The sequence below is a fragment of the Bubalus kerabau genome, chromosome 21 (assembly GCF_029407905.1).
Source record: "Bubalus kerabau isolate K-KA32 ecotype Philippines breed swamp buffalo chromosome 21, PCC_UOA_SB_1v2, whole genome shotgun sequence".
NCBI lineage: Eukaryota > Metazoa > Chordata > Mammalia > Artiodactyla > Bovidae > Bubalus > Bubalus kerabau.
The window spans coordinates 11,263,465-11,288,098 of record NC_073644.1 but is presented as its reverse complement, the minus strand read 5'-3'; the positions used below and the strand labels follow the sequence as shown (position 1 = coordinate 11,288,098).

The 24,634-nt window shown below is 37.4% G+C and overlaps 1 long non-coding RNA gene across 1 annotated transcript; it reads right to left on the bottom strand.

The window, feature by feature from the left end:
• Positions 1-213: 213 nt before the first annotated feature.
• On the bottom strand, positions 214-8,476 carry LOC129636265 (uncharacterized). The gene is made up of 3 exons (XR_008706842.1): positions 8,368-8,476; positions 1,517-1,683; positions 214-1,221 (listed from the first exon to the last, which is right to left on the bottom strand). It is a non-coding gene; the product is annotated as an uncharacterized LOC129636265 (long non-coding RNA).
• Positions 8,477-24,634: the final 16,158 nt, after the last annotated feature.

Sequence of the window (24,634 nt, the reverse complement as noted above, 5' to 3'; positions counted from 1 at the left end):
ATTGTTGATAGTTTGTTAAAAATCTGTAGTCTTGGGATTTGTTAAGCTAACATCTTTTGTTAGTACCAGAAGTAAAAATTTTTAAAGCAGTCAGAAAAATCCTGAACTACACACAGACAGAAATACACATACATGTGTGTATAATAAAACACTATTCTAGAAGATTTATAGAAGCTAACATTCAGTGGTGTTATTCAGGATGATTTTTATTTATATAATTTGTTTTTCCAAAGTTACATTTTGTAATCAGCAAAAAAATGTAACTAAGCAAAAAATAAAACACTTTATCTTCTGAAATATACTTGATATACATTTATTAATATCCAGAGTGAAACACCTAAAATCTGAGAAAGCTCATTCTGTATTTTATTGGCAAATGGTTATAATATAAAACTCATAAAAAGACAAACTGATTTTTATTACCTATAACAATAAGGAAACCTTCAAAAATTTAATTTTTAAAATGAGAAGTAAGCTACATATAACATTTTTATAAGCAATTTTGTTATTGAAATCCTTAAAGTTTCTGCAAAAAATATTGCAATAATGGTTTGATGCTATTACCAGCTCAATGGACAAAGGTGAAAAGGGTAATAAGTAAAATTAAAATCATTAATGTATGTCATAAAATATCCCAAACTGCAACTTAGGAAATTGAATAGCTGACTAATGCCTTAAAACTTAATGAATTAAAAAAAATATTTGGAATATTCTGAACATTATCCATGCCATATATTTTGATACCATAATAAGAAAATAGTGATCAAAGACTTCACTTTGCCATTCATACATATCAACAACTCAGAAATAAAGATTATAAAACAAATTTTTCTTTGATAGCTAATAAACATTCAGCATTTGTTAAGAAATAACTTCCATTATGCATAAATAGGAACTGTTCCATCTATCCTAACAGTGTATTCCTAGCTGACAGCCTCTTCAAGTCCTCTGGGTTTTATGCTTTTTCCACGTGCTCCGAGGTAGGCTGGCACTCTCAAGGTTATCAGAGGAAGAGACATGTGCCCTCACACATCCCAAGGATCCAATCACACGTGCTGCTCTTGAGGGCTCACTATCATTAGGAGGACAGGGAACAAATCTCCAAATGGTTGGAGAAGACAGATTATTCAAAACTTTCAGCTTCTAAAGAGACAGGCTATTTGTTCTACTGTGAGCTCTGTGAAGGATCTCAATGCCAGATGGAGTGTCAAAATGCATAACCTAAGAATGAAGTAGAAGTCCATATGAAAGCGAGGCAGGACAGACTATCTGGGCAAGTGACAAGTCAGACAGTTCTAAAATAAGCCTCCAGGGAAATGCTCATGACAAAGACTATTTATTACAAAAACACAGACACATCCATCCATCTACACCCACACATACACACAGCTTCTCTTCATAATTTGAAGATCTTTTATAAGAGATTAATGTAATAGAATATATCAAGAATGTCATATAGAAAAAAATAAATCCATTAAGGAACACCATCTGGTAGTTAACAGAGATGCACACTCACCCTTTATGCTTCTGTGTCTAAACACGCCATGGGCCAGAGAACCAGACGCTTGTACCAAGGGTAAAGAGCAAAGTCCTGTGGCTGATCTCTCTTGGTAGCCCTTCCATATCCATGTATTTTTAAGAGTACTGTGATTTTTTGGATGATTTTTTTATTCTTTATAGATTCTAACAAATAATCATGCAAAAGAAAGTGCAAATATTACTTTGCATTTCTTCCCTACTCCCCCACCCACCCACCCCCAACTATGACCCAAGTTATCAATCCATTTGAATGGGTATTTACAGAGAATTCACCGTACTTCCCAGGTGGCACTAACGGTAGAAAAAAAAAAACAATCTTCCTGTCAATGCAGGAGACTTAAGAGTCTGGGATTTGATCCCTGGGTTTGAAAGATCCCCAGGAGAAGGGAATAGCAACCCACTCCAGTATTCTTGGCTGGAGATCCCATGGACAGAGGAGCCTGGTGAGCTACAGTCCACAGAGGGTCGCAGTCAGGCGAGACTGAAGCGACTTAGCACACACGCAAGACACTGAAGGAATATATCCATCCACCACAATTCTAGTAGATTTTTTCTGCTCACGGGGAAGATATTCCCACGTATCTGTATTGGTTTCCCGTGGCAGCTGTGTCAGTTCTGGGTTAGTTTCACATGACACAAAATGGGGAGGCAAAAGTCAAAGCCCCCAAACCTGGATGGCTTAAAGCCACAGAACTGTACTGCCCCACAATTCTGGAAGCCGTTAAGTCCAAAACAAAGAGCTTCAGCAGGGCTGGTTCCCGCTATGAGCGATCTAGGGGAGGAACCTCCCTTGCCGGTCCTAGCTTCTCATCCCTACTGGCCATCCTTGGGGTTTATCATCTTGACGTCACTGTCTCCATCCTCATGTGACCTTCCCTGTGTCTCTTTTCTTACAAGGATCCCGGTCATATAGAAATGCAAGTGTCAGTGAAAGACTTGAAATTATTGAAGAAATTCAACAATTCCTTTCTACAATGTAAAAAAATGCTTCTTTAGGTATAAGTTATTTAAACCTATTATCTGATTAGCATTTGTAATGATTGAAAGACTATGCAAGCATTTTTTTTTTTAATTAAGAACTCCAGGTTTGGGAGCTTTTTTTTTTTTTTTTTTCCTTTCTTTCTATTGCTTTAGTCAGTCACCACTTACTCTAGAGGAAGGTAATCATCCTCACCCCTTAACAGCAACTGTACTGCCCACCCCGGACATTTGATTCAGGTCATAGATAGCTACACCCTGCATGTCTCAGATACGCAGATTTCTTCACCTTTGCTGAGAGGTCTCAGGTATGACCTAAGGCAATTTTTTTCCTTACACCACTAGCTTTTGGCATTTTCTGTTGCATGAGGCTGTCTCAAACATAAACTGAATTTTATCCCCCCTGCCTCTTTTTATGCCTAATTTTTGTACTGAAGAAAGATCTGGGGACACATTTTTCAAGTGAAAGTATAAATGCTATTTGTATTTCTGAAAAAAATCATCTTTAAATACAGGGAAAACATTTTCATTTCTTCCTGATACTTTCTTGTTTGTAGATGAAACTGGAATGTACAGGGTCTCATATGAACCTTTCTCAAAGTGTGTGCAGAGTTTGTTTTTTATTTTGATAGTTATTACAATAGTTCAATGGACTTAACTGACCTCTATTTAGTCATTAGCTTGTTTTTGATGTGTATACCAATGATATAAATACCTTTAAATGAATTAAAATTTTGAATTTAGATTCTTCACTGCACTTAAAAATTCTTGCTCAAAAGTCTTACCTAAGTGAATATTAAGTAGCATATACAGCCTGGAAAAATAACTCTAAGTGCTTGAGTAAGAACACTATATTTACCTGTCTTCTACAAATCCTATAGGAGTTAATAGAGGCTTTCAATCAAGGAACATCTATATAAATCAGCATCAGCCAAGAAAAATGTGTTCTATAACTCTAAATGTAATCATTAGCTTTTGAAGTATTTAACATCTAAATTGTCACAAGTCATTGATTCTACATTTTCCTTTTAAAATGCTGTGCTATTTTGATATCAAAAATATTTTATAACATATAAAATGTAAATATCAATTCAAACAACTAATTCAGACATTAAGAACTTCCATTCTAAATTATCTGTAAAGTGTGTATACATTTGGAAATGTTTGCTAGTGTTTTTTATTAATCATGTGATATCTAGTATTCTGTCAGTTGAGAGTTACAGTTATGAAAAAAAATTGAAAATATAAAAAAAGATTGAGGAATTTAAGGTTAGTTCCTAGATACCTGATGCTATATCAACAAACTTTAACAAATATTGATCCATATTTGTCTAAATTTAAGCTTCTTTATTTCAACTCAGGGTTTAAACTATAATAAGAGATGCTTATCTGGAAAAATAATTTATATTGTTGCCTATAATTCCAGTCTCAGCATATAATCTCACATATACACATATAGGTGAAGTTAACAACAATTACAACTTTTTTTTTGTCAATTCTATTTATAATGTTAAATTGTCAACTCCATTTTAAGGCCAAGCCAGAACTGGAGAAATAAGGGCATTAGATTACTTTTTCTGCTCTTTAAAATTAAATAGAGCTAGAAATTTTATTCTATTTTATACTTGTTTTTAATCAATAAAATACTTAACATTTCAATCAAATTTACCTTACTTTTGCTCTGACTGTATTAGAATTGTTCTATAAGGTAATCTTTTGTTACCATTAAAATTTTAATTGGAAGAAAATATAAATAGAGGAAATCATAAAATAAAAATGTGCATCTTGAGAAATTAGTGCACAGAGAATGCCATTATCATACCACCCAAGTCAAGAAGTAGATATAGCTTTCATTCCAACATCACAGCTCCTGCTATTGAATACATCCATTAAATTAGTCACTTCCCGGACTGCAAGGAGATTCAACCAGTCCATTCTGAAGGATATCAGCCCTGGGATTTCTTTGGAGGAAATGATGCTAAAGCTGAAACTCCAGTACTTTGGCCACCTCATGCAAAGAGTTGACTCATTGGGAAAGACTCTGATGCTGGGAGAGATTGGGGACAGGAGGAGAAGGGGACGACAGAGGATGAGATGGCTGGATGGCATCACTGACTCGATGGATGTGAGTCTGAGTGAACTCCGGGAGTTGGTGATGGACAGGGAGGCCTGGCATGCTGCGATTCATGGGGTCGTGAAGAGTCAGACATGACTGAGCAACTGAACTGAACTGAACTGAACCTTTCTAGAAATACCTTCCTTGCTTTTATCACTATGTATCCTTAACCATTCATTTCATCTGTTTTGAACTTTACATAAATAGGAATACAACTATATATATCCGCTTTTATGGGTCTCTTAACTGATAACTTTTAAGTGAAAATACAAAGTGGTATAGATAGGCATACAAGAAAATTATCTTCAAGGTCAATGATGTTAAATTAAGAAGAAGACAGGACTTTTTCCCTGTCCATACTCTTCTATTGTGGCCATGAGTGTTTTCTCTTGAACCTTTACCTGCCTGGTGAGACAGCTGAAATATATATGACTACACTGAATCTTAATTTAGCCAATCAAGAACATAGCTGATTTCTACAATAAAAATGCTAGAAGAAGCTTTCTTAACATAACTATGAATAGTTCTGGGAGCAGTAAAACAAAAGCTTATGTTAAAACACAAGTGTACCTGTAAAGACAATAAATTCTGTAGTTCATGAACTGAAAGAATAGTGATTTTTAGAGTCTTAAAAAAAATCATTTATTTCATATGGACATCTAGAGATCAATGATAGATCGAAGAACAGGGTAAGCCCTCAAAGTTATATTTCTTATTTGACCTGAGGAGAATTTCATTCAAACAGATTTAGATTCACAATTTTATAACTTAAGAATTTTTTCAGTTAATGAAGTAACGTTGGCTCCTACAGTTCTGTCAGATGCTATGTTTCTTTGCTGTTCTGACAACTCCATTTTTAGGGCTGAAAAAAAAGAAAGAGCACCAGTGTTCAAGAACTGTGGAAATAATACTGAAATCTAGACACAGATGAAGATGAACTTTAGTGAAACACTTGGTGAAATACTTGATCAGATAATGTACCCTGTAAGAACGGAGTTGATGAAGCCTCTCTTTTTTCATTTTCAAAATAGGTTTCTTTTTCTGCAACAATTGGCCTATCATAAAAAGTTTTGATTACTTTCCTGTGTAAAAGGAGTTTTTGTCTTTTTTCTAAGTACCTCTATTTCAGTTGTTTCACTGACCTTTACCATTAAGCGGAAATTTCTAGAGTCTGCATAGATGAGCTAAAACTGTTTTTAAGTCAGAAAAGAAACAATGGAAGATAATTATACCTTACTCTGAAAATGCCGAATGCAGGCAAGGTATTTTCAAGCGGTGTTATTTCTATTCCTAAAATGAAATACATTTTAGGATGAGCTTTAGGATGAGTCTGTAAATATGTAAGTTACAGGGACATACACTGGTTGCCAGGAACTTATCATTGTGACATTTCTCTATTTAGAAGTAGGACATCAGACAAAAATGGTATGGTTATTGTGATGGACAACACATGTGTACATATGCAACTCCAAACATAGCTATTAGTCACTAGGAAATAAAGATCTCTTTTTCCATACATATTAAGTAAAAATTTCATCTGCACATTTCATCAGACTTAGCTATTTTTAATGAGAAACTGATATAAAAACTTAGTATTTTACACACCATTAGTTTTGCTACATATGTTTAGGCACCTCTTGGGGATTTTTTTCTGGTAGACTTGTTTTATACAGTTATTAATCCTAAAATCGAACTGACAGAATTGACAAGCAGCTTCTCTAATCCCTCATCAGAAAGCCATACTCAGAGGAAGAATCTTAACACACCTCAGGATGCCCTCCCCTCATTGAGAAAAAATGGAGTAAGAGAAGAGACTAGTATTGGTGCAAAGACTGTCTCTTTCCAAACAAGTCCTTGCTCACCAGCGCCAAAGACGTGAACACTCGGAAGTCAAAAGAAGAGCTGGACGCACATCTTGTGTCTTTGAGGGAGAAAAACTGAGAGAGAGCCAAGGAGAATAACCATCGGGAACTAATGACGTCCTGAACAAGTAATGGCAGAAAGGAGAGGGGAAATATCCTTAAGGAAGAAATTATTTTACCTCTAAAATACTTCAAAAGCCAAGAAACAAGCCAGATAGCTACTCATCTCAGTATCAGGAAAAAAAAAAAAATCCTGTATTCCATGTACTCCTATAGAACTTAACATGTAGATTAAAAGCCAAGTGTATGAACTCATCTCCCAGTTAGGATTCTAGAAGGTGGTGCAGGCAGCCTCAGGTGGGAGACAAGGGAGATGAAATAGAATTCACACGTTCTCTTAATTAGTTACTTAGCAACCTGTATGCAGTACTACTCTGTGCCAAGAACTACTTTATTTGCTGTTGTTGTTGTTGTTGTTTATTCACTAAATGGTGTCCGACTCTTTGCCACCCCATGGACTGTAGCCTGCCAGGCTCCTCTGTCCATGGGATTTCCCAGGCAAGAATACTGGAGTGGGGAGCCATTGCCTTCTCCAAGGGATCTTCCCAACCCAGGGACTGAACCCTCGTCTCTGGCACTGGCAGGCGGATTCTTTACCGCTGAGCCACCAGGGCAACAGAGAACTATTTTAAGTACTTTGCAAATGTGAACTATTGAATCCACGTTGCCAACCTATATTCTGGCTACTACCACCTGGCCTATTTTACAGACGAGAAACCGGAGGCACGCAGGAACAAAAGCTCCCCCAGATCACAGCGCTAGTATGTGGCAGAAATAGGATTTAAATTCAGGCACTGTGGCTCCACCAGCTGCGGTCTTAGCCTTTGCTCTGCCCCTTCTATACAGTCACTTGGTTAGATGTATCAGGTTTACCTTTACTTGATCCTTTAAGAACAAACAGACAAAAAAGAAAAGCTCACGGAGAATGCTTTTAACTAATTTTTCTTGCTTTGTTATCAGAAAGAACCCATCCACACACAGCTGGTATGTGAATTGCAGAAGGTAGCATGGCTAGAATATAAAGCTAAACTTTTTATCTAGTGAGTTAGGATGCTTCTTATCATGTAGACTTAACTGTTTAACTTCAGTGTCTTATAAACAAAACTATTCCACATTGGAAAATAAGTTATTTTCTTAAAAATATAGAAGAAACGCTTTCTGGAGTAAAAAAATAATAATATGCATTAAAATAAACCTGAAAAAATACGTACCACATGTAAATGCACATACAATTATTGACAGATGTCACTTCAAAATAATTGATTCAAATTTACCACATATTAGCAAACAGAATTTAGCTGTACACTGAAATAATATGATAGACACAGAAGGCTTATTCAAGGAACACATGGATAGTTCAATTTAAAAATGTTAGACTCCACTGAGATTTGAGGTGAAAAAGCATAATAATCCACATAACAAATTCTCCTGTCTCTAAAAAAATTGATCAATTTCATAATTTGGGGAGAGAAGGAATTTAAAAACCTAGCAATTGGGCAGAACTCTGATAGCCAGATAAAAATGTATAAATATCAAAAGATTTTCCATAAAATACAAATATTTTCTATCAAATCATTTAGAGAAATAAGCCTCTGTAATGCCAAGCAGATGCCTAAAAATAATTTTTAAGGATGAGAAAACAGAAACAGCCCACCTAGAAGTTAAAATACATGTTCAGCTTCACAAGAAACCAAGGGCGATACAAACTAAAACCCCTGTAAATGCTATTGCTCATCTGCTAGCTTGACAAAAATCTAAAAAATCAATTCATACAAAATTCTGTTGAAGATATGGAAAAACTTAAACACTTACCCACTGCTGCCAGAGTTGGAGAGATGAACACGACCGATTTGAAAAGCATTTTTGGCAACACTCCGCAAAGCTGACCCTTATCCCCACAGCTCCCAAATGGGTGCACACAGGAATCATCTGGGGTCTTTATAAACTTGTGATTTGTGGCTCCACCTCCAGCCAGTCTGACTTAATTGATGAGACCTGGGCGCAAGCTTTGGACGCTCCTAGGTGATTTTAATGGAGAAGGCAATGGCACCCCACTCTAGTACTCTTGCCTGGAAAATCCCATGGATGGAGGAGCCTGGTAGGCTGCAGTCCATGGGGTCACAAAGAGTCGGACATGACTGAGTGACTTCCCTTTCACTTTTCACTTTCATGCATTGGAGAAGGAAATGGCAACCCACTCCAGTGTTCTTGCCTGGAGAATCCCAGGGATGGGGGAGCCTGGTGGGCTGCCGTCTATGGGGTCACACAGAGTCGGACACAACTGAAGTGACTTAGAAGCAGCAGTAGCAGCAGGTGATTCTAAAGCACAGTGTTGTTTGGGAAGCTCTGTCCTGTTCCCTCTAATGCAGGACCTACACTATGGAGCATGTAGCTAGAGAATCTCTCACACATGTGAACCAGGATAGTTACAAGAGAGTTAATAGTAAAAATGGTCATAATAGCAAAATATTGAAAACAGAATGTACATCAGTCTAGAATGGATATCACAGAAAAAAAAAAAAAAAAAGAAACAAAACCTCATTCTCAGAAGCCTTGATTCTCAGAAGCATATTATGGAGTGAAGGAAGTCTGTCTTAGATGATAAAGTGTGATTTCCAGTTATACGGTGTCTAAGGTACACACCACTTGATAGAATTTAGTGACCCCATGGACTGCAGCCTACCAGGCTCCTCTGCCCATGGGATTTTCCAGTCAAGAGTACTGGAGTGGGGTGCCATTGCCTTCTCCGAGAGTTTTAATTAGGGAGGCATAATTGGATAAGGAAGGAAATAGAGGATGTAGGGCAGGATAGGTTCAAGATAGTGGTTGATTTCAAGGAGAAAAAAAGGAGTGGTCAGGAGTGGATACTGGAACCTGCATTTAATGTCCTAAGCTGTGACTTGGTTGTATGTGTTGTTCAGTTGCTAAGTCATGACCGACTGACTCTTTTGACTCCATGACCCATCAGGCTCCTCTGTCCGTGGATTTCCCAGGCAAGAATACTGGAGTGGCTTGCCATCTCCTTCTCCAGAGGATCTTCCTGGACCAGGGATCGAACCCGTGTCCCCTTGGCAGGTGGATTCTTTACCATTGATCCACCAGGGAAGCCCTGGTGTTGTAGGTACACAGCTATTTATTTTACTGTTGCTCTTTACCTTTATTTCATGTTTTACACACTTTTATATATTAGCTGTATTTCAAAATAATTTAATAGTAAATTGATGTACAGATTTTAAACAGGAGAATGGATAATAGACTGTTCACATAGTAACCATCACTCAGACTATTGAGAGAAGAATGTGTGGGTGATGTGTCAAGTGTGAATACAAATAATGAATAGAGTCTGTTGCAAAAGCTGATAAGGAATCGTGTCATTTGGGCAATTACAGCAAGGTCTGAGAGTCAAAGATGGATGAGGAGGTACTCAGGATTCAGTGATTCAGAAAATGGAGCTGAGGTGATGGGCAGGAAGGGGAAATGGAAAGTCAAGGCATCTTTTGGGTTTCTAGGTTGGATCACAAGAACACCGAAGTATGCTCTTGTGGGCACATTCAGTTGGACACAAGACTCCTCACCTACATGCAGGTGTGCAAACAGATGTAAAAGTCAGGTCTCAGGAGGCAGGGCAGAGTACAGGCATTTTTTAGGGTCATCAGTGAGCAGATACTAAATGTACTTGTGGCTGAAAAAGAGATTTCATAGGATAATGTAAAGTGAGAAGGCAAATTCCAAGGAAGTAAACATAGAATGTTGAGCTTGAAGCCAACTTTTTCACTCTCCACTTTCACTTTCATCAAGAGGATTTTTAGTTCCTCTTCACTTTCCGCCATAAGGGTGGTGTCATCTGCATATCTGAGGTGATTGATGTTTCTATTGGCAATATTGATTCCAGCTTGTGCTTCTTCCAGCCCAGCCTTTCTCATGATGTACTCTGCATACAAGTTAAATAAGCAGGGTGAAATATACAGCCTTGACGTACTCCTTTTCCTACTTGGAACCAGTCTGTTGTTCCACGTCCAGTTCTAACTGTTGCTTCCTGACCTGCATACAGGTTTCTCAAGAGGCAGGTCAGGTGGTCTGGTATTCCCATCTCTTTCAGAATTTTCCACAGTTTATTGTGATCCACACAGTCAAAGGCTTTGGCACAGTCAATAAAGCAGAAATAGATGTTTTTCTGGAACTCTCTTGCTTTTTCGATGATCCAGCAGATGTTGGCAATTTGATCTCTGGTTCCTCTGCCTTTTCTAAAACCAGCTTGAACATCTGGAAGTTCACAGTTCATGTATTACATGGGAAATAGATGGGGAAACAGTGGAAACAGTGTCAGGCTTTATTTTTTTGGGCTCCAAAATCACTGCAAATGGTGACTGCAGCCATGAAATTAAAAGACGCTTACTCCTTGGAAGAAAAGTTATGACCAACCTTATGTTCCAAGATAGTATATTGAAAAGCAGAGACATTACTTTGCCAACAAAGGTCCGTCTAGTCAAGGCTATGGTTTTTCCAGTGGTCATGTATGGATGTGAGAGTTGGACTGTGAAGAAAGCTGAGCGCCAAGGAATTGATGGTTTTGAACTGTGGTGTTGGAGAAGACTCTTGAGAGTCCCTTGGACTGCAAGGAGATCCAAGCAGTCCATTCTGAAGACGATCAGCCCTGGAATTTCTTTGGAGGGAATGATGCTGAAGCTGAAACTCCAGTACTTTGGCCACCTCATGCGAAGAGTTGACTCATTGGAAAAGACTCTGATGCTGGGAGGGATTGGGGGCAGGAGGAGAAGGGGACGACAAAGGATGAGATAGCTGGATGGCATCACTGACTCAATGGACGAAAGTCTGAGTGAACTCCGAGAGTTGGTGATGGACAGGGAGGCCTGGTGAGCTGTGATTCATGGGGTCGCAAAGAGTCGGACATGACTGAGCGACTGAACTGAACTGAAACATAGAAGTTCAGGCAAAGAACACTAAGAAGGTATGCTACAGAATTGAAAAGAAATAAGCCCATGAGGTATTTGGATAATGAGAAGACAATAAGCACTGCCATGTGTCACCAGAAATCACTTTTACCTACTACATATTAAGTTGGTTCATTTTTTTTAATTTTATTTTATTTTTAAACTTTACATAATTGTATTAGTTTTGCCAAATATCAAAATGAATCCACCACAAAAAAAATTAAAACCTATGTTATCCTAAGGCTGTTAAAAGCCAGTGGTTTAAAAGGAGAAGCATTTCATCACACTATCTTTTTAAAAAAATAAGAACCCCATAACTGGCAATTTGAAATGAAAATCTATAAATCCTTTTTATCACTGTATAAAACTATGGATCAGCTATTCCTCTACTAGTCAAGAATTTTAAGGAAATGAGAAAACATAGTGATTGCATAGCACTTTTTTGAGTCTTTTAAGTTTGGGCAAGTATCAACAGATATTTTAACTTTATAGTATTTCCATGGCACATTTATTAAGTTATGGAATTTTACTGAAAGCCCTAAAATTTCAACATATCTAGTCTTTCAATGACTTTGTGGAATAAAAGCAGGACAGCTATATTTGTCTTCCTTTCAAACAAGAATTCCTTAAGTATTTGAGAGTGAAATGGAGGTTACCTGAGGAATTAGAGAAAAACAATAATTAGAAAATGGAACCATCAACTAACGTGATAATGTTGTTTTGTGCCAGTCATTTCTTCTTTAAAAATGCAAACGTTTAAAAATGTAAATGGTCATATTTCCATATTACAAGTAGGACTGTGAGGTTCATGTGATTTAAGCAATTTTTTGAAGGTCATTGACTTATGTATGGCTAGTAAGAGCTGAATCCATGGTGGTCTAACTCTATAAATTTATGACAAATTAAAGCAAGATAATGTTTTTGAAAGCAGAACTGATCTAAATATTCATTATATGGAAAATTCCACTGTTTTTTAAAATTTTCATCTAGTAGCCTTAAACTCAATTTTCCTTTTTGTGTACAGACTGGCTTCTTTGGTGAAGTAATTTGTGTGGCTGATCCAAAAGCTGTCTACCATTTTATTCATAGAATGAGTATGAATTCTTTTGTGTAATATTTTCCATTATTCATTCATGATATTAGAGCTTACTCTGTACAAACAATGAATCACGGATTTCAATTTTGAAACATTATTAATCATTAATGGGATCTAAATCTGTCTACTTTATGGGCACGCACAGATTTCTACAAGATAGAAATGTTACATGCAGCAAAAATAAGCAAAATAAATCTAACATTAAGAGGAACATAAAATATGTTCTTTATTCCTCAGAAATTATATCAGGTTTCAATTATTATGATTGTTTTTCTAACTGGTGTTATTTACAACAACATCAAATTTACATATTTATTTTCTAAATAGTAGAATGTCATCTCTTTACTAAGGACATTTAACCCCTTTGACATCTTTTTTCATAATTTTTTCTCCCATTAATTGCCTTGTTTATTTTCTGCTCAAGACACCTTGGACCCTTGTGCAACAACATTTCGTGAGGGTTTTTCATGTCAGGTATCACTTGGACACGAACAAGTGATTAAACCACAACAACCATCACTACTCTGAACCACCTTATATCTAAAGTCTTCCTCTCTTCCCCTCAATGTCATTTTTGTCTAACAAATCCTTGTATCTGTTCTTCCCCATGCAACACACACATGCAGCCTCCCTTGAAGAACCTCCTTCAAATTTCTATGACCCCACTATTTTGCTTGAATTAAACACTCTTTGCTCAGGACTTCTAAATAAACATATGAAAAGATGTTCAAACTCAGTATCAGGCAAGTTAATAACAAAGTACCACCATGCAGCCAAAATAGAATGTATGTGTCAACTAGGGCTTGGGGTAACCAGAAGTCATATGCCTTGCTGTTGAAATGTATGTTATTATTTCCATTTTAGGAAGCCATCTGCAATATGTACTAAATCTGAACTAACATATACCCTGTGACTCAGCAACTATACTCCTGGTTATACAGGCACAGAAATATGTATTATACGTACCGACAGACATATGTGAATGAGAAGATTATAAAGCAAGAGCTAAGCACAAAACTTACCGCCAATGCCTACCAAAATAGGAAGGGTGAATACATTTTGGTATATTCATAAAATGAAAAATAACAAGAAAAATGAAATTAAAAACTGCTACAATATGATGTCTGTCTCAAGAAACATCCATTTAAGATGACAGAGATAAAAGAAGACACAAGTATGACATATACAAAAATTGAAAATCTTCAAAATTCACCTCTGGTATTAGAAATCAGGATAGTGGATACTTTTCTGGAGAGAAGAAAGAATGAAGGTATGAGAGATGGTCTATAGTGCTGAAAATATTCCATTTCTTGATCCAGATGGTATTTTGCGGTTAAAATTCTTTAAGCGGTACAACCATGATGTCTGCTCTGTATCTATCTATATATAGCCTATTTCCAAAAAATACGTTATTAAAACATGAGACTACAAATTGCTTGACATCCTGAATCCCACAGAAATATAGAATTGGTCTCCAGGATTTATATATATAACTGTTTTCAAAATTCTTATTTAAATCAACTATAAAAACAATCAAACTAATGGTATAATTAAGTCCAAAAGTACAGAGGAAAAAAGTCATAGTGGCACTATTTAAACCTCTATGAGTTCAAAAATATTATTTATTCCAATTATGTGAATGTAAGTTCAAAGCAAGGAAATACCAAAGAATGCTCAAACTACCACACAATGGCACTCATCTCACACGCTGGTAAAGTAATGCTCAAAATTCTCCAAGCCAGGCTTTAGCAATACATGAACCATGAACTTCCAGATGTTCAAGCTGGTTTTAGAAAAGGCAGAGGAACCAGAGATCAAATTGCCAACATCCGCTGGATCATCGAAAAAGCAAGAGAGTTCCAGAAAAACATCTATTTCTGCTTTATTGACTATGCCAAAGCCTTTGACTGTGTGGATCACAATAAACTGTGGAAAATTCTGAAAGAGATGGGAATACCAGACCACCTGACCTGCCTCTTGAGAAACCTGTATGCAGGTCAGGAAGCAACAGTTAGAACTGGACATAGAACAACAGACTGGTTCCAAGTAGGAAAAGGAGTACGTCACGGCTGTATATTGTCACCTTGCTTATTTAACTTATATGCAGAGTACATCATGAGAAAGGCTGGGCTGGAAGAAGCACAAGCTGGAATCAAGATTGCCAATAGAAACATCAATCACCTCAGATATGCAGATGACACCACCCTTATGGCAGAAAGTGAAGAGGAACTAAAAAGCCTCTTGATGAACGTAAAAAAGGAGAGTGAAAAAGCTGGCTTAAAGCTTAACATTCAGAAAATGAAGATCATGGCATCTGGTCCCAACACTTCATGGGAAATAGATGGGGAAACAGTGGAAACAGAGAGACTTTATTTTTGGGGCTCCAAAATCACTGCAGATGGTGACTGCAGCCATGAAATTAAAAGACACTTACTCCTAGGAAGGAAAGTTATGACCAACCTAGATAGCATATTGAAAAGCAGAGACACTACTTTGTCAACAAAGGTCCGTCTAGTCAAGGCTATGGTTTTTCCAGTAGTCATGTATGGATGTGAGAGTTGGACTATACAGAAGGCTGAGGGCCAAAGAATTGATGCTTTTGAACTGTGGTGTTGGAGAAGACTCTTGAGAGTCCCTTGGACTGCAAGGAGATCCAACCAGTCCATCTTAAAGGAAGTCAGTCCTGAATATTCATTGGAAGGACTGATGCTGAAGCTGAAACTCCAATACCTTGGCCACTTGATGGGAAGATCTGACTCATTGGAAAAGACCGTGATGCTGCGAGGGACTGGGGGCAGGAGGAGAAGGGGACGACAACAGAGGATGAGATGGTTGGATGGTATCACCAACTCAATGGACATGAGTTTGGGTGGGCTCTGGGAATTGTTTTTGGACAGGGATGCCTGGCATGCTGCAGCTCATGGGGTCGCAAAGAGTCGGACATGAATGAGCGACTGAACTGAACTGAAGTTCAAAGCATCAAACTGTATAGTTGTTATATGAGAAAAACATGTATGTAATACTGTTTTGGTATATTTCACTAAATTTCTATGGATTTAATCTCAGTTATAATAAATTGAGGTTTTGCTAAGTGGAATTTTATTTTTTTTAATGTTGTAGTTTATATTAAGAATGAAATTCGCCTGTCAATATTTCATGTGTCAGTTAACCTTCCTTTGACAAGAAAAAGTCCACAATTTCAGTATGAGTATTCTTTTCTTATGTATTTTGCCTGAATTTGAGAAATGAGTGTATTACTACAGATTTATAAAACTACATTAAAACAGAATGGGAATACATAAACTCAAGTGTTAACAATGCCACTGTGTAGGATTATGTTACACTTGAACCCATTCACAACATTTTACATTATCAGGGACTGACAGTCAGGAAGGAATAATTGTCTATATTTTAGTCTTTGAACAGTGAATTTACCAATTTATGATATAATTTTACTAAGGGTAAGTACTGGAAACAAATTGTCAGTATTTGATAATGACATTTTGGAATGTCATTTTGGAACAAAAGCTTCCTACCAGCTCTTGTTGCTTTTTAATTGCCAAGTCATGTCTGACTCTTCTGTGACCCCATCAGCTGTAGCTTGCTAGGCTCCTCTGTCCATGGGATTGTCCAAGCAAGAATACTAGAGGGGGTTGCCATTTCCTTCTCCAACCTACCAGCTCTAGGATTCATTAAATTTGGTATGCACTAATATTTCTTTGTTTAGCTTCTAGATAATTACTTATGACACTAACAGCCCGTACTGTAGGGTGTGTAGCCTGTAATGCAGCATGCACTGTGAGGTAGAGATCACCCCCCAAATTTATATGCTTGAAAATGTTTACATAAAGGATGATATAAATTCTATATGATTAGACAACTAGAACACTGAAAATTTAGCTTCAATTACAGATGTCTTTTGTCTGCATATTTTGTTTTCAAGTAAAACCAATAGCACACTCTGCAAAATAGCAATCCCCTTCTCTTGGTGTTAACATAACATTAATCCTTAGGAATTCTGAATTTTTACTGAGCAACTTCAGTTCAGTCACTAAGTCATGTCTGACTCTTCGGGACACCATGGACTGCTGCATGCCAGACTCTTCTGTCTTTCACTACCTCCTGGAGTTTACTCAAACTCATGTCCATCAAGTCGGTGATGCCATCCAGCCATCTCATCCTCTGCCGTCCCCTTCTCCTCCTGCCCCCAATCCCTCCCAGCATCAGGGTCTTTTCCAATGAGTCAGATCTTCACATCAGGTGGCCAAAGTATTGGAGCTCCAGCTTCAGCATCAGTCCTGCCAATGAATATTAAGGACTGACTTCCTTTAAGATGGACTGGTTGGATCTCCTTGCAGTCCAAGGGACTCTCAAGAGTCTTCTCCAACACCACAGTTCAAAAGCATCAATTCTTTGGCCCTCAGCCTTCTTTATAGTCCAACTCTCACATATGTACATGGCTACTAGAAAAACCCTTATTTATTATTTTATGTTATTATTTAACCCTTTCAAATTTGTATCAGATTACTAGAGAAGCAGATCACTTTAGCTGCTGATATCTGAATTTCATTTGTTATTAAGTAAATCTTCACCGTCCCTGAGACTCACCTGCTCTAGCTGTAACACAGAAGACACACTCCATTTACTCCACAGAAGAATGATCATGTTATTCTCTGTTGCTGCCGTAACAGAGGACCACAGTAACAAATGACCACAAGCTTAGCATCTCAAAAAAAATTTTGGCACACTTCTGAAAGTCAGAAGTTCAACAGATCTCACTGGGCTAAATCAAGGTATTTGGCAAGGCTGTGTTCTTTCCTGAAGGCTCCAGGGAGAATCCTTTTCCTTGTCTTTTCCAATTTCTAGAGGCTGCTTCACTCCTTGGCTTGTGGCTTCCTTTCTTCATCTGCAAAGCCAGTAATGTTTCATATATATGATCTCACTTCATTATATCTCTCTTTGACTACAGCTGGGAAAGAATCTGTGCTTTTCAAGGATGCCCCTGATTCAATTTGACCCACCCAGACAATCCAGGATACACCCCATCAAGTCTTTTACATCGACCCCATCAGCAAAGCCCTGTTGCCAGGTAAGGTGAAACAGTCACTTATCATGGAGGTTAGAAGGTAGGCAATTTGGGGGTAGAGGTTAAGGCACTATTCTGCCTATTACAACAAGGACGCATTATAATGGGTTATTTTAGGATCAGAGATTTTTGAAGATGAACAAATTGATTCTGCAAATGTTTTCAAACATGCATTGGATGGCAGGACCTAGGGAATCATAAGGTGTCACAGATGATGACCAGTCCTCTCTTAACTTGGCACACACTGAACAGTTATACAACATGTAACTGGTGTTACTATTTGGTGGAAAGGAAAGGCCCTGAGGGTTTCCATTGATTAGTATGTGTTCATGGATTGTGATTTATTTTGTTTGCCTCCCATAATGTAAATTATTTTCCTATATGTGGGTATTTGACATCAGGCAGACTATTGGTGGAAGGGTTTCCCACCTCCTGTTATGGACCTTAACTCCTTGTCTCTACATCCTGGTGGCCAGGCTGGGCCCATAATACCTTTGCTCTGCCAGTCACATGTGTTCACGGGTAGTGCCACGGGGGCCACATGCCAGCATCAGTGCCCTTAGATGCTTCCTAGAGCATGAGTTGAATGTCGTTTCTGTAGCCAAGTTTCCCTTATTTTTGTTTTTCTCTTGTCAGCTTTATGTTGCTTCTGTGAGATTCTGATATGCTTCATAAATTTCATCTCTGCTTACAGTATCCAAAATAGGGATCTGATATTTACAACCAAAAATGCATAGGTGACTCTGTTTATTCTTAATCCCAAATTCAAGGAAATAAATAATTTATCAGGAAAAAAAAAAAACTTGAATCTACTAACATACTATAGCCAATCTTGGTTATAGATTCCATTATGTACATAACCAAAATCTGGGAAGGAAATTTTCTATACAGAATGAGAATTGAAAATCAGCTAGGATTTGGAAGTCATGTGTGCATTTTTTTTTAAAGCTAAAAAAGAATCCAGATATTAGGTCACTTTGTATCATGGTGCATGTAATTAAAGGAAAGGATGTACACTGGTTTCACTTTCCTATCTCTTGATGGAAGTAACTCTGTATGAGTCAGATTGCCATATTTTGGGCAGCCAAAGGAATGGAGTCACTGATAATATTGATTTTCTTAGCACAGGAAAGCACAAAAAGCTCTCTTGGTGAGGCAAATTTATGTAATAGAGTTTTCAAATATTGTTCTAGAAAGGCATGAAAGAAGGGTGCTCTTTTTGTTCACTTGCTCTAAAAAAGGCTCCCCCGACCTCCATATAGCTGACTGTCTGAGCCTACCTCACTGCCGCCTAAACCTGGTGAATTCCCTCTCACACCAGCTCTCTTGCTCTACAAAATACTCCGTAAGCAAAATGATGAGAAAGGGGGTGGGGAGAGGAAGTCGTACCATGTTTGGATCTATAAAATATGACAAGTTGGGGGAACGAAAATGTCCTTTGTATGTTTACTTTGTGAATGCAAATGGGAAATACATCCTGCATTGGAGCCATCCATACTGGTCATATCAAAGTGACATGAGCTTCTCCTCCAGACTTTATATGTGCGTCCAGTGGTTGGATCAAAATGACAGAATAGCAGCCTGTGGGTCAAAATGTGCCCCTTCTCCTTGGGTATGCCAAGAGGCGAAGATGGAAGAAGAAAACAGATGTGCAAAGATGGAGAGGAATCCATTAGAAAAATTTCTGTGAAGGGAGTGATGTGGTTAGCATGGCAGTGGACAGGACCCAGCAAGGTGCACCTATGTGAGGGTAAAGGGCACGAGGGGGTTGGTTTAATAACCCAGAGGAGTTAGTATTTCAAACAGAGATGGGGTATACAAGAACCTGGAAAGCATACATTTTGGAATTGTGTGTTAAAAGAAGCATTCTATTTTAAAAGGTAGGAAAGAGACAATTGACCATCGTGTGGTCAATACTACTAATAGAAGATGGCTTGTTTTCAATGAGTTTTCCCATTAATGTTTGATCATTAACCCATTTAAAAGTGGGTCATTTGCTGCATCACAGCACAATGACTCTCAAGCTGTCACCAGCTGCTTAATGAAAAGCAAGTTTCATTAGACCAGACATCCAGCCAAACAGTTGAGACAGACTGAATTGAAATAGAGAATGAGGAGGGTAACCTGCCTTTAAAAAAAATGACTTGCCCTTGTTATTTTATCAGTTTAATAACACAGGAGTACCCCTCAGGTACATAATCTCTGTGAAGTCTCAGAATGGTCCAAGTGTCTTCTCAGAGAACCAATAAAAACAGACCAATTTTGTGCCTAGTTTCCATGCCTAACAAATACAACAGTTTATGGCTTTCTCTTAGTAGAAACAAGGAGGTTTCAGTATGCTAGTATCCATTAAGCATTTCAAACAGTTATTGATGGCTAGCATGTCAGCAGGGCTATCCTTAGTTGGCTTTCTTTTAAGCTATATTACTCAGTTGCTCATTAGGACTGAAAGCTTCCATCAGGGGCAGTTTTGTTAGGTTCTCATGACTGTGGAGATAATGTCTGAAAGCTGCTGTTTGCACATCAGGGAAGACATTGTCGGAAATCTGATTGGATTTAATACCTTCATCTGTTAAAGGACTGAACTGTACCTGATAGATCGTGCTGCTTAAAACTAACTCTGAAAAGTGTGTCCAGCTTCCTCTCCACTTCTTTCTGCCCCAAGACTCGTGAGGTGGCAGTTGATATTAGAGTCACCTCTTCTCAAAATAGATCAAGACAATGCATTCTCTGTTGGAGTTGCATTTTAAAGTGGAGTATAAGTGGACTTTGCAGAGGTAGTGCTTTGTTCTTAAGCTTGTGAATTTCCGTTAGGTTTTAGGATCGCTTTTCTTGAAGGTTATTTTAGTGGAAGGGTACATACTCTGACTTTCAGAAAACATTGAAGTACTTAATAACTCAGAATTCATCAAAAAGAATCTATAATCTGCAGATCCACATGAAAATTGATATGTCACTTACCATCTTGGTATCTCCATGTTGTTATGAAATTGCCTTTAGAGGGGAAAAAAGACTGTATTTTGTCCTAACCAAGCCATTCAGCTACATTATTTAGTTATTTAGTTTGGGGCAATGTGAGGTCCCTTTATTATTGTTCCTTGATTAAACCAGAATTCAGATGTTTTATTATGTCACCATTCCTTGAATGTTTTTACTAAATACTGATGAGCCTAAATGTGCTTGTAAATGTTACCTCATCAGTATGTTCATTTTTAACCATTAGTCTTTATTTCTCTTTTAATTCTATATGCAATAAATTAAAGGACTCAAGAAATCTGATGTTACAGGTTGTGCTCTCTAACTTAACATCTAAATCATTCCAAGTTTATGAAATTTCCATTTAGGTAAACTAAGGTGAATATGAAGATACTTCCTCTGATTCAATTTAGTCATTAGGAAAAAAATATCCTCAATTTTCAGTAGATACACATAGGAATATGTCATTAGGGAAGCTACCTGAAATAATGAGATGATATTTGCAGACAGGCATGCATTTTTCTTGTCAGAAAGACCCAATTTTAGTAAGAGAGCCAAGATTTAATTTATAATAAAATAACATGCAGATGCCCACACTAAGGAGAGAGAAAGAGACAATCTCACAGCAAGGAAAACTGTCGGCATATTTGAATTCTAATTAAGAAAGGAAGCATGTGAGCTGGAAAAATAGCCAAGCCAGGTGGGAGTGTGAGTGGCACCCAGCCCACACAGCACATTTCTATGCTAAGAATATGGCAACCATGGTCTGTCCTCTTCTAGTTATTGTCTAGCAGCTAAAGGGCTTGACATCATGGTGAGATGCACAAGAGTGTAAAGAAGGCCTGCTTACCTTTTTCAAAACACAATTACACTTTTCAGAATGCGAACATGACCTGGAAGTCAGTGATGTCTTAAAAAAAAAGAGAGAGAGAGAAAGACAGAGATCCACTGGGTTGTAATCTCAGAAGTGCCAAACCCAATGGTAATTCCATGGCAATTCCAAGACTATAATCACACGCGGGGCAGGCTTTGCCAATGAGACAGATGCTATCCTTGGAAGTCCTTTCTCCTTTTTTTGGGTAGCATCTGAGCCTTCTACATTACCAAATGATGACAAATAAAAGATGATAGTATTTGTAATTACCATGAACATTTAAACTGAGTCATGTGCTACAAAAAATATGCATGAAAACGCACACCTGTACTGAAAGTCTACACACACATAATAAAAATATGTGCACATTAGTTTTCTCTTATTCCTCAAAAGCAAGTTCATCTGATGGATTGTACAGATGAAGTAGCATCATGACATTGTCTTTATCTCCTGTCCTAAAAGAAGATGCTTTTTGGAATCTTACTGGGTGACATGTGGTAAGAGAGTTCGATATCTGTTCATTTAAATCAAATCCAGGGCTGTGTATTCTGAAACACATTGCAGGTCATAGGTAATGTCTGTAGAGCTTGTGTTCTATATGTGGTATACCTTCTATAATGTCTATTTTGAATTTTCCTCTACCGACAGATTTAGAAGCATTTGCTTTTCACTGTCCTCTTATTAAAAAGTTAAATGAGAGAAAAGAGAATATATTCAGTTCCCCCCAAAACTTCTGCATGCATATGTATCCATGGACATATCAATGTAAGAAAAAACATACAAGAATTCTGCCTGTCCACACCCATGAATTCAGAGAATCAAATGCAGAGTAATTAAAATGGTGTGTGTGTATGTGTGTATGTGGACATGCACTTACATGCCTATTTTTTCATAATGATACTGAAAATGAAAGATTAAATAAAAGCATCAATATAAGCAAATCACTGGGGGGAAATGGAAGTAAACACCAAATGAAAAGGCTAAGAAATTAAAATAGGTGTTTCTGTAAAGTGAAACTTATTTTGTCAAAATGCATCAAAATTTAAGATTTTACAGAGATCAAGCATTCACTATTTCACTCAGTTTATGAGGCTAGGATTCCAGGTGGAGATTACCTGAGTGGTTGTGACTCAGGATGTCCTGTGAGGTTGGAATCAAACTGCAGTTGTGAGCGTCTATTTCCACACTCAGTTTTCTGCTCATGAAGTTCAGCCTCCAGGCTAAGCTTCCAAGCTCAATTGTGAGGCTATAACCCAGAGCTGGCATATCTTACTACAGGAATCTCTCTTGCAGATTGTATGGGCTGCCCTGCGTTGTGACTCAAGAGGAAGAATGAGAATGAGAGACAGTGTTCTCAAGATGATCTTCCCAGATGGCACAATGGTCAAGAACCCGCCTACCGATCCAGGAGATGCATGAGACACTGGTTCGATCCCTGGGTCAGGAGGATCCCCTGGAGAAGGAAATAGCAATGCGTTCCAATGTTCTCACCTGTAAAGTTCCATAGACAGAGCAGCCTGGCAGGCTACAGTCCAAGGAATCACAAAGAGTTAGACAGGACTGAGTTACTGAGCACATACTCAAGGTGGAAGCCACCATCTACTTATAATCTAATCTCAGAAGTAGCATGCTGTCCTTTCTGATATTTCTACCTAAAAAATATAGAGACTACTTAAAAGTCAGTCTCTAAGAACCATCCATACTTCAGGACAGAGATTAAACTCCATCTCTTGAAGGGAAAAGTATCAAATAATTTACTGATATCTTAAAACCCATCTCCAAGAGTACCTCATCTTCAACCCACTTATTTTGACTACCAGAAATAGTACAAAATTGATGTACACTGTGTTTTGTTTTCATAGAAGTTGCAATTTATTAAAATATCTGTAACATTTAAATTGAGAATGGTATAGTAGAGTGTACACAGTCTTTTTAATTAAGAATATTTGAAATTGAATCCCTATTCTTACACTTGTTAAATGTAATCATGGGCAAATTACTTACTTTGATTTTTACTTCTGCAAATCCAGGAAAATAATGACACTTGTGAAAATTAAGTAAGCTTATAAATTTAAGGAAATTAAAATAATAACTAAGAAAATTTTCAATAAATATTAGTTAACATGAGTACTTTTAAAGATTTTTTTCAATTTGCAAATCTCTTCATACTCATATCCCTTAAAGTAATTTTATGATGACAATCAGTATAAATAATAAAGGATTCATTACACTATTGAGAATTTACTTAAACAATAAATCCATATCTGCACATTCGTAAGTGGCAGTAAAAATGAATTGGTGATTTTAGCTGACAAGAGCACCGAAATGCACAGCTAGGCAGGAAATGCGCCATATGCCGTGTTACACCTGGACTCTGTGTGACTGCTCCTTAATCACTATGCTAACATCCTCAAAGCATCTGAATATTGGAAGACATAAGGGATTTTGCCTCCTTAGTGGTGCTTTTCCATCCTAAACTTCGTTGACACTTATTAATCTTCAGTTGTAAATATGAAGATGCAACTATATAGCTCTTCTCTAAGAAGTACTTACTCTGGTGCATTTTATATGCTCTTCCTTGATTGGCATCAACTTGGGTCAGGAATTCTGTTACCTGAGTTTTTTCAACCCCTTCCAAGCAATTATTTAATATGTAAACTTTCAGTATGAAGGTAATTAAAATAGAATAAAACTCTTTAATTCCTTAATTGTTCTCCATGCTACAACATCCTGTGAAGACCGCTTTCTAATCTTTGGATTCCAAGATTTAAACTGTGAAAAGAAGTCCTTAAACAGAATTAATCTGAAAAAAATATCCTTTAAGATATTTTTTCAGAATGCCTGAATTAATGGGACTTAGAAATAACCATTCTGTTATTTGATAAAAAGTTCTGAGCAGGTTTGAGACAGGGTCAAGATCTGCTTGAATCTCAATCTTCACCTCATTAGACAGTGGACTGTTGAGTGAAGGAAAAGGTATATAAACCATGTTTTGTTTTGTGGTCCTGGGATTAACAAATGATGCCCTGCCTCTTGCTTATAAATCCTGCCATTTCCAATGTCTAGTCTGGGAGTCTAACTCCAGTGACATTGAT